The sequence below is a fragment of the Arachis hypogaea genome, chromosome 15 (genome assembly GCF_003086295.3).
Source record: "Arachis hypogaea cultivar Tifrunner chromosome 15, arahy.Tifrunner.gnm2.J5K5, whole genome shotgun sequence".
NCBI lineage: Eukaryota > Viridiplantae > Streptophyta > Magnoliopsida > Fabales > Fabaceae > Arachis > Arachis hypogaea.
Genome location: NC_092050.1, coordinates 140964573 through 140974980, shown reverse-complemented (window position 1 = coordinate 140974980; position 10408 = coordinate 140964573). Strand labels below are relative to the sequence as shown.

Below are 10408 nucleotides of genomic sequence, written 5' to 3'. Positions count from 1 at the left end.
TAATTAATCAATTCATATAAATTATAATAAATGGTGAGATTTGAATGTCTAATCAAATTAATTAATTGATATAATTAATTAATTATAATTGATTTACTTTAACGACTTAAATGAAATAAATTAGGAAACACCTTAAGAGTATGCCACATCAGTTCCATCATTAAATGCAAAAATTCGATTTTTATATAATAGAATAGAATAGATAGATAATAAAGATATTTTCTTAAATTAATATAATTATGCATTATTTATTAAATATTAATTGTAATATTGTAATATAATTATAATAAAGATATTTTTCTAAAATAAATTTATTTAGAGAAATATAAATTGGTTATTAATAACCAGTGCCATTATCATATCATTATCATATTTTTTATTATTATTATTATTATTATTATTATTATTATTATTATTATTATTATTATTATTATTATTATTATTATTATTATTATTATTAAATGATTAAAAATATTTTCGATTGATAATTGATAAGTAATTTAATAATGCATTAAGTATTGATTTTATATAACTATAATAAAGATATTTTCCTAAATTAGTATAATTATGCATTATTACTTAAATGCTAATTATAGTATAATTATAATAAAGATATTTTTATAAAATAAACTTAGAAGAGAAAATAGTACATTCATTTTGGCGGAAAAATGGATTAATGAAAAATCGACACCTCACTTCCATTAGTTGAGGAAAAAACCCAATTTTAGTATATAAAGTAGAAGTAGATAGATAAGTAGATATTTTCTCTTAATCCCATCTATAAAATATATGGTAAGAAATCACATTTTATCCCCTCAAATAAAAAAAATTAAGAGATCCAATCTCTTAGTTCTTTAGTTTTGACAAATTTTAAAAGTAGAAACAATTAAACAAAGAATAAATATCCATCTCCATCCCTAGAAATTTCTTCTAAGGACCAGGAGCCCCAACCAAAAAAAATATCAATTTTGGCCCTCGTTCTTTAACATTGTGAGACTAATTAGTCCTCACGTTAATGATATCTCTTCAGAATATATTTATGTGACACATTAATCATGAATATATTCTCAATTTAATTTTTATAAGTAAAAATAAATTAAAAATTACTAATATTACTTAATTTTACACAATAAATTTAACCAATGTATTTAAAAACGGTAACAAAAATATATAAAAAAAATCTAAACGACCCCAACAACTACCCAAAATACCAGACTCGCAACAAAAAAACTATCAATCCTAATTAGTTTTTAACAGATAAATCAATAGTTTAATATGTCACACAGGTTTATTTCGTTAATATAGAAAAAAATATTAACAAAAAGATTAATTAGTTTTACAGAAATAAAGATTAAGGATTGGAGACGTAATTTTTGAGTAATTACCCATATCAATCCCAAGGATTTTAAAAACGGACATTTTAGTCTCCAAGAAAAATTAATGTATAAACCAATCTCCAACATTTCTCTCCATTAGACATGACAGTCCTTCATCCAAAAATAAAATAATAATAATAATAATATTATTATTATTATTATTATATTATTATTATTATTATTAATTGCACAAGGTGTATTTTTTTGTATTTTTTTAATGATAAATTTATTCATTAGATTCTTATATATATATAGTCACTTAATAATAATAATAATAATAATAATAATAATAATAATAATAATAATAATAATAATAATAATTATTATTATTATTATTATTATTATTATTATTATTATTATTATTATTATATTTTTGGACGAAAGATTATTATGTCTAACGAAAAGAAATATTGGGTATTGATTTGTACATTAATTTTTTGGGGACTGATCTGGATAATTATTCTACCGGAAAATGAATTGGGGACTGATTTGTCTGTCAAAATAATTGTAAAACCTTGGAGATTAATGTGTATTAATTTTTCTTGGGGACTAAAATGTCCAATTTTAAAATTTTTGGGAACTGATTTAAATAATTACTCCGTAATTTTTTATTAAACCTCACTGTGAGAGCCGTTTAAAATTTTCTCTTAAAAAAAATAATCTAAAATAAATTTGATACTATTCTCACTCTCTAATATGTTTAGTTAAAAGAAAAGAAATAAAAAAAATAAGAAATAAAAAAAATTGAATATATTTTTATTTTTCTTAAATATATTTAAATAAAAAATATTATAAAAAATAATTTTATTTTTATATTATAAAATATATTAAAAAAAAGAATACTATTAAAAATAAAAAACATAACAAATTTTTTACTCCTTTTCTTTTAATATTAAAAAAATTTATTAAATCCCATCAATTTTTTTACATTATTCAACTTTTTATTTCTAACTTTTTTCTGACTAAACAATAAAAAATAATCAATTTTCTTTAATTAGTAATTACCTTTCCTCCCTTTTCCTTTGCTTCTATTTTCCTCGCAAACCAACATAGTAAGGTGGAAAGCACTCTTCGACTCAACGCATTCCATTTTACCATACTCCTCTAGTCCTCTTGAGTTTTGATTGCAAGAATGTTGTCATTGTTCTCATCCTCACCAATCAAATTAAGGTATGCTTTTCAATTCCCAAATTCTGTTCCCCAGTCCGCTCTCCGTCTTTGCTTCCCTTCAACTTCATCCCTACACTCTCCCTCTCAGTCCCAATTACTTGATGAAGCTGTTGATTCCTTCACTCGCATGCTCTTGGATTGTGTGTTGTTGTGACGGAGGTGTTAAAAGTGAAACAATACAGAACTCTTTGAAATTGAATTTGATTTTATTTGATGAATTTCTTTACATTTATTTATTATTTTGATTAATGTTGTTCTAGAAGGATTACTTTTAATGAGTCTGAACTTTATATTTGCTAGTGCAGAGGAAGTTTGTATAGACTAATTCATCTGCCAAACAATCAACTAGATGAGCAAAGGCAGTTGAGATGGCCCTCGATACTGTAAGATTCGTTTTTCTTTTATTGCGATGTAGTTTCATTAAGCAAATTATTGCCATAATCAGTGAAACTCAGTTGACGTGACATATATCTCTTGAATCTACAGGCCCGAGGAATAAACCATTTGCACAACTGCACTCCAGTGATTGTACACCGTGATTTGAAGTCACTAAATCTTCTTGTTGATAAAAATTGGGTTGTGAAGGTGTCAACTAATTGTCATGTTTGAATTTTCTTGATAGCATGCTGAATGCTATCTGTAGATATGGTTTAATTGGTTTTTTTCACCCTTTCTTTTTTTCTTTCGTATAGTTATGTGATTTTGGCTTATAAAGAATGAAGCACATTACATTCCTTTCTTCCAGATTAACTGCAGGAACAGTAAGCTGTCATAATCCTTATTTCTAAGCTCAAATACTGTGTCATACCCTCTGCATTCTGAATTATTCGTTCTTTCATGTTCTTGTTCTACATTTTGCTGCATATTTTTTATGTTCGTTGTGCTTTATATTCTTCTAAATCTATACAAACATACACAAATGGAGGCATTTGCTATTATCTTTTAACAAAAAATTTGGAAAACCAGGAGCTTCTTGCCGTTTAAAAATTCATTATGTTTGGCATGTTATATTAATCCTTTTGTGATGATGAATACCTATCTTTAGCCTCGGCTTATGTTATGTTCAATTTATAATACAATTACAAGTTCTATGTGCCAAGAAAATGTCAATTGAATAGGGTTTGAGAGAATGAGAGAAGGAAGAAAACAGAGTGAGAAAGAGAAGAGGATTTGAAGAGAAAGACAAGAAATTTATGATCTGCATTACTAGTGAGCTTATCACTAATCTGTGCTTATGTATAGAGAAGGGTAGCTTGCTGTGCAAGCTAGTACAAAAGGCACAACAGTCCGTTCATTCTTAAGTTAGTTATAATAGCTGTAACTAACAGCTCTCCTATGTAGCTGGCACTGTTCTAACAGCCAACAGTTCTTTCATAACCAACTCTTGTAACTCTTCTCTAGACTTTACCAACTCACTCTACTACGATGAATGGTCTTTGGTAACAAATGAGCAAATCTTTCTTAATTTTGTTGAGGCCTAAAGTTATTGTTTGGTAAGAGTTTTAAATAGGTCAGTGTCCTCTGATAATTGCCAAATGGGGCCTTAGTGTAACTACATGCTTTTCATCTCTACCTCAAGCTCCTCTCTTTCATATGCGTGATCAGTTTCAATATTCTGCACGCATTTAGTTTTGCTGCTAAGCGTTTGTTTGGCATTGAAATATATTCATTTTTTATGACATGTTGCAGGCCGAGTGGATGGTGCCTGAAGTATTAAGAAATGAACCTTCAAATGAAAAGTAAGCTCAGTTATCATTGGTTTTCGTCATTAAATTTTTCTTTATTTTGCTTGTGGAGGAGGATTTCATAGTCTGTGTTCCTCTCTGACCTGAATCATCTGGCATAGGAAAAAATAAGTTGGAGTTTTTATTACATATAAGTGTTGTTCTTTGGCTTCCTTGTCTCGTCGTTCTTCTCATTGGTTTTGCCACCCTTTTAAGGCATTCATAATTTTATGATAACAAGTGGTGATTGGATATCCCGGTGCGATGTTTATACTTTGAGTCATATTATGGGAGCTCTCTACTTTGCAACAGCCCTGGGGTGGAATGAATCCGATGCAAGTTGTGTGTGCTGTCGGTTTCTAGCATTGTTGCCTTGTCATTACAGATGATATGGATCCTGCTATCACGGATATTATCAATCAATGCTGGCAGACGTGAGTGTACTCTTCAATCATTTTATCCGTATTCTAAGATATCAGAACTCTTGCTTATAGCATTCTGAAAACCACTTGTTCTATCTGATATGAATAATCACATGAAAGGAAATACACATTTGATCTTGCCAAGGTACAGTTTTGTTTCAATATAACCATTTTTTAATAAAAAATCTTTATAAAGTGCAAGCCAGTTTCAAGAAACCCCTTAATGACGACTCGTTCTCTTAAAGATTTTTATGCTCTTAAAGATTTTTATGCATGATAAGGACTTGATTACACAATTCTTAAAGGAAAAGTCTAGGAGGCGAGCAACTTTTTCAAATTCTAGCCAGCATGTAACCAGCAAAGAAATGTGAGCCATTGGATGAAATTTCACACCAATCTCACACCATTAAAATCATCATTGATGGTTATTTGATGGCTACAAATCACAAAAGTTGCTGCCCCCTAGCACTCCTCATTTTTAAACTAGAAGACTTGGTTGAAAACTAGGGACTTGACGAGTTGTATAGTATTTTTGCTCATTCAGTCCTATGAGGCTCTGATTCTTTTCAGTCTTGACCCTTTCTTTTCTTTTTTTTTATTTTCTTTCTTCCCAGTTACTTTTTTTTTTTCAGTGGAGTCATTGTCAGTTTGTACCATTTGTTTGTGTACACAATTCTTTATAATTTTGCTGTAATCAATTCTAAATTTTAATGTGCATAAATTATGAAATGTTGCAGTTGTAGCTTGAATGGAAAAAAAAAAAAAATTGATAGTGCATGGAAATTGTTTGGTGCTGGAAATGCAAATTGGATAAGCTTTTTATTCTTTTTTTGTTTTACATTTTTTTATTTGGATGGGTCCAAGTGTTACGTCTAACGCTTTGGTTTGGTAAAATTTTTTGAAAAAGTGTTTTTCATTTAAAAACACAAATTTTTTATTTTGCATTTGGTATATAAGAAAGATTATGTATTTGTACTTGCAAATTTTAAAAGATAGAAGTGTTTTTAAAAGCATTTAAGATGGAATTTTTCAAATATAATTTTGCATATTAAAATTAAAAAATCTAATATAATCTTATATATTAATTGATATCTAAATATAATTTTTATATTAATGTATATTATAGTATTTTTAAAATTTAAAAATTATTTACTAAATGCTATTATTACTTATATTTATTGAAAATTAGTTTTAATTTAATTTATTAAGTATAAATGTTATAATTTTTAAAATGTTATCTTTTAAAAGTTAATTTCTATAAATTACTTTAAAAAAAAGTAAAAATTTTACTAAATAAAGCATAACTTCTTCACCTTTCTTGCTAAAAAATAATATTATTTATATTTTTATCAAACTCGTAAAAATAATGTCTTTTGTTTAAATTTGATGGAAAAAAAAAAGTATAAAAGTGCTTTAGTATTTTATTATATACATATATTTAATACGTGATGTTATATTTGTAAAAATAATATGAATAGTTATTTAAGATATAAAATAATTTATATTTTCTGTATATTAAAATTAAATGTCTTTTATCTTTTAAAATGACCTTTTTAGCCGATCAAACATAAATTTTTGTTAGTTTAGTCAACATTTCTTTTTCTTTTAGAAAAGTAATTGAGAAGCCAATTCAAACGGATTAATTGTAGTAACAAAGGAAAAAGAGTAAATACTCAAATTGATGCATGAAAGATTATTCGATCTTTAAAATTGGTCTTCGAAAAATAAAATTAATCAGAATTGTCCCCAAAAAATTTAAAAATACTCACGTTAGTCTTTTTGTCTGTTATTTGACAAACAACGTCAACATTTGCTTACCTGTCCGTTAGTGTCACAAGTCAACAAAAGCTTCAAAGGTGTTGTTTTCTTTGGTCACCTTTTTCAATCCTTTTTCATTATGGTCTATTCCATCTTTCTTCTCAAAATAGAACATCTCTCTAATCCAATCCTTCGTCTTTGATTCTCACCTCCAACAAAAAAGGATGTTTGGCTTTGTGACGTTTATTGATCCACAAACGGTTAAAACCATTTTAGACAAAGGGAATCCCCATTATATTCGTGGGTCTCGAGTGCTTGTTAAATCTTATCGGGAAAAGTAAAAGGTTATTAAAAGGTACTTCCTTGTCTAATGTTTCTTCGGTTAATTTACATTTGCAGCTCAGAATTAAATGCTTAAACTTGACATTAGAAAGGGTTGTTGTTATAATTTGATTGTTTCTTGGTATAATTGTATCAATATCTGATTATCTTAAGGTTAATTTAGAGAAATTTATATACGATAATAGTATATATTAATTAATTTACTTTCGTCCTTTGTGTATGAATGAAATTTAGTAATTTAATTTTATCCTTTGATCATGCTAGTTATGTTGACAAATACCTCTTTTTCAAGAAACTTTTCGTATCAACTTTAATTTGGTTGCAGAAAGTATGCTGATAGAATTTAGCACTCTATGTGTTACTCACCTCACCACATAGACATGGATTCTAAAATGAACTCAAGTGAGTATCATATTATCTTGTTTGGAATCTATATTACTTGTCCTGTTCATATGGCTTGTTCTGTGATCATTCTCTCATTAGTCATTAAAATAACTATTTTCAATTTTTTTTTGTAGTTCCAAAAAATTGTGGCAATGCTAGATTTCTTAGGAGACAACTGATGAAATACAAAGGAGACGTTTTTGCCCAAAATTGTCTGCCTACTTCACCCCATTTTCGCTTCTCCACGAATGTAACGAGAGCTTCAGAATGTATGTAGTAGTAATATGAATTGCATTTATTTATTATGAGTACATTCTTTGTATCATTCTTTATAAGGCTACTTTACATTTTTCAGATCATTTTAATTTCAACTTTCATCTTCAAGAATCTTTCAAAAACACACACGGAAAGAAATATAGAGTTTAAATAGCCCAAGGCCAAAGGCATCAACTTTCTTTTGATACACTATACAGTACCAAGTAGCTTTGAAGTTTAGTCAAAATCTCTGGCTTTTAAGATGAAGGTAGCAGCAAGAGGATTATAAGTTATTAGCAGTAATATATATTATATTATGCATAGTTTTCAACCATATTGTATCCTTGTCTAGACTCCGGCCAACTAGATGCTGCCTATGATGTAGTTCAACAACAATGGTATTTAACGAGGATAAAGGATTAGGGTTTATTCTCTTTAGGACTAATTTGACAAAAATTTCTAAATATATCTTGTCATCAGCCATTCTGCACTAACCTGTCATGTTGATATAACACACTAACGACTACATAAGTAAGATTTAACGTCGTTACTGACAGAATGAACGGAGGGGAGACGGAAGAACTAACGTGACCATTTTTAAATTTTTTGGGAACAATTTTGATTAATTTTTTCTTTCAAGAACCAATTTGGAGACCGGGTAATTTTTTAGGGACCAATTTGAATATTTATTCAAAGAGAAAATATATCTTTTCAATTTGTTTTTTTTTAATTAATGTTATAAAATAGACTTACATTAAATTATCTTTATATAAAATTAATAATTAAAATTTTTGTTAAATAATAATTTAGTAAAATTTATTAAATTATTTAATAATTTTTAAATATTATTTTATATAAAAATATTTACATGTAAGTTGTTGTCTATAAAATATAATTTTTATCGGTATTTTTTAAGTGAAATAAAAAAAGTAAAGAAAATGTGATATAATAAAAGACTATTGCTATGCTAATGAAACTTTTTTTTTCTTCACATGATGAACACAAGTAGCATACTCTAGAGCAAATACATTTACCAAGTCTTGCACAGCTTTTCTGCTTCGTTACAGAAGTTTTGTTTCTTCTATAGGATAAATAATTAGTGAAGTTTTTCTACGGATGGGCTTCGAGACCTTTTTTGTGTTTTTTTTAATTTTATTGATTGTTGTTCCTATATTTTCTCTTTGCTTTTTGAGTTTTTTTTGGAATGATGTATATTAGAATCTCTTTTTGGGGGGGGGGGGGGTTATTTATCAGGACTCAGATTTGGTCTTCTGCAGGTTTTCTATTGTATGTCCAAGACTCCAAATAGTAGTAGCTATTGGGTTTAGTTTGGGTAAATAATTTAATTAAATTCTTTTTAAAAAAATAGCTTAAATAATAAATAATTATATTAAAAGTAATTTATCAATAAGTTATTTTGTGTTTCGGTTTTTAATTTTAAAAGTGCTTATTTTATAGAAATGTAATAAAAAGTAGTAGTATTAAGAGAGAAGTTATTTTTTTAAATTTTTTTATAAGCTCTTAAATAGCTTCTTAAAAAGCTACAATTTGATTTTAAAAATTGCACTAAACATTAATACTACTACTTTTTATAAGTCAAAAAGCTTAAAAAATATATTTTTGAAGCTTCCCAAAGTCCTTAATGTTTAGAAATACATTTTACCAAAAAAAAACATGTTTAGAAATACATATTGTTGAATGAAGGTTTAATTCGTTTCGCGAAATTTTCAATTAGGTTCCTATACTTTTTTTTTTCTTTTAATTAGGTTCTTGCACCAAATTTTTTTTTTCAATTGAGTTCTTATATTTTTTTTATTTGAGTTTCTGCACCAATTTTTTTTAGTTGGGTCCCTATATAATTAAGTCAATTACTACCAAGAGAGACATAATTGAAAAAAAAAATTGGTGTAGGGACCAAATTAAAAAGGAAAAAAAAATATAGGAACCTAATTAAAAATTTTGCGAAACTATAAAGATCAACAGAATAATTAAACCTTAAATGAATTCACATTAAAAAAAATTATTGAAATTAATAGACCTAAAGAGTAGTCATTATTTTTTGGTAAAAAATTATTATTTAGCGTCTCTAATTTTAATGATAATAACTAATAGCTATGGGTGCAATATTTTATTAGGTGACAATTTTTTATTTATTCCATTCAATTTTTTTCTAATAATAAGTTGATTTGTCAATATTATTTGATAATTTTTTTAATATAAATAAACAATTATCAAGAGATAGAAACAAAAATTAACTCTGATTAATTGTTAGAGCATGAATATTCTCCAAGTATAAATTTCCTAATATATTCTTTCCTAGCATAATATTAAATATTTTTGGTCTTCCACTTCACTCGAAAAAATATATAGTAGAGTTGGACAAAATTTTATAAACAGGTGTATATTAAGTGTATCAGCAAAATTATAGTAAGTGTGATGCTAACCACTTCAAACATACTAATTCAGCCTCTTTTAACTTTATATTATTCAACAAATTTTCTAAACCATAAACCCTAAAATTATCTGTCCATGTTATACTTTTCTAAAGATAACATATCTCTTTGTTGTTATTATTATTATATTTAATTATTTTATTAACATTTATAATTTTATCAAGTTTTTAATTAATTTTTTATATTTTAAAAATTTGTAATTAAATCTATATACTAGATTAAAACTTTCAGTTAGATCATCTCATTTTTTTAATTAAAAAATACTATTTATTTTAAAAGTAAATATTTTAAAATTATTTAAAAAATTTAAATAAGATTAAATTACACAGTTGATCCCTATACTTTAATAAAATTGTAAATTAGTCCCTACGCCAATGAAAGTCTTTGATTCTGCCAAAATAACGTCGTGTTTCTGACACTACCACCATTAATTTCAAAAACGGCTTGGCGGTGAGGCATTGGCAGACGTTATGGAAAGGGAAGAGGATGAGGAGCTTCCTGCGTTCCAAAATGGTGCGTTTGAG

General features: G+C 26.8%; 1 long non-coding RNA gene across 3 annotated transcripts; it reads left to right on the top strand.

Moving 5' to 3' along the window:
- Nucleotides 1-2400: 2400 nt before the first annotated feature.
- LOC112750945 (uncharacterized) lies at nucleotides 2401-7530 on the top strand. Of its 3 annotated transcripts, none has more exons than XR_011872365.1 (8): nucleotides 2401-2546; nucleotides 2852-2929; nucleotides 3033-3131; nucleotides 3239-3307; nucleotides 4236-4285; nucleotides 4583-4704; nucleotides 7118-7194; nucleotides 7311-7530. It is a non-coding gene; the product is annotated as an uncharacterized lncRNA (long non-coding RNA). The 3 variants fall into 3 exon arrangements; XR_011872364.1 differs by having other exon boundaries at nucleotides 4487-4704; XR_011872366.1 differs by having other exon boundaries at nucleotides 2847-2929.
- Nucleotides 7531-10408: the final 2878 nt, after the last annotated feature.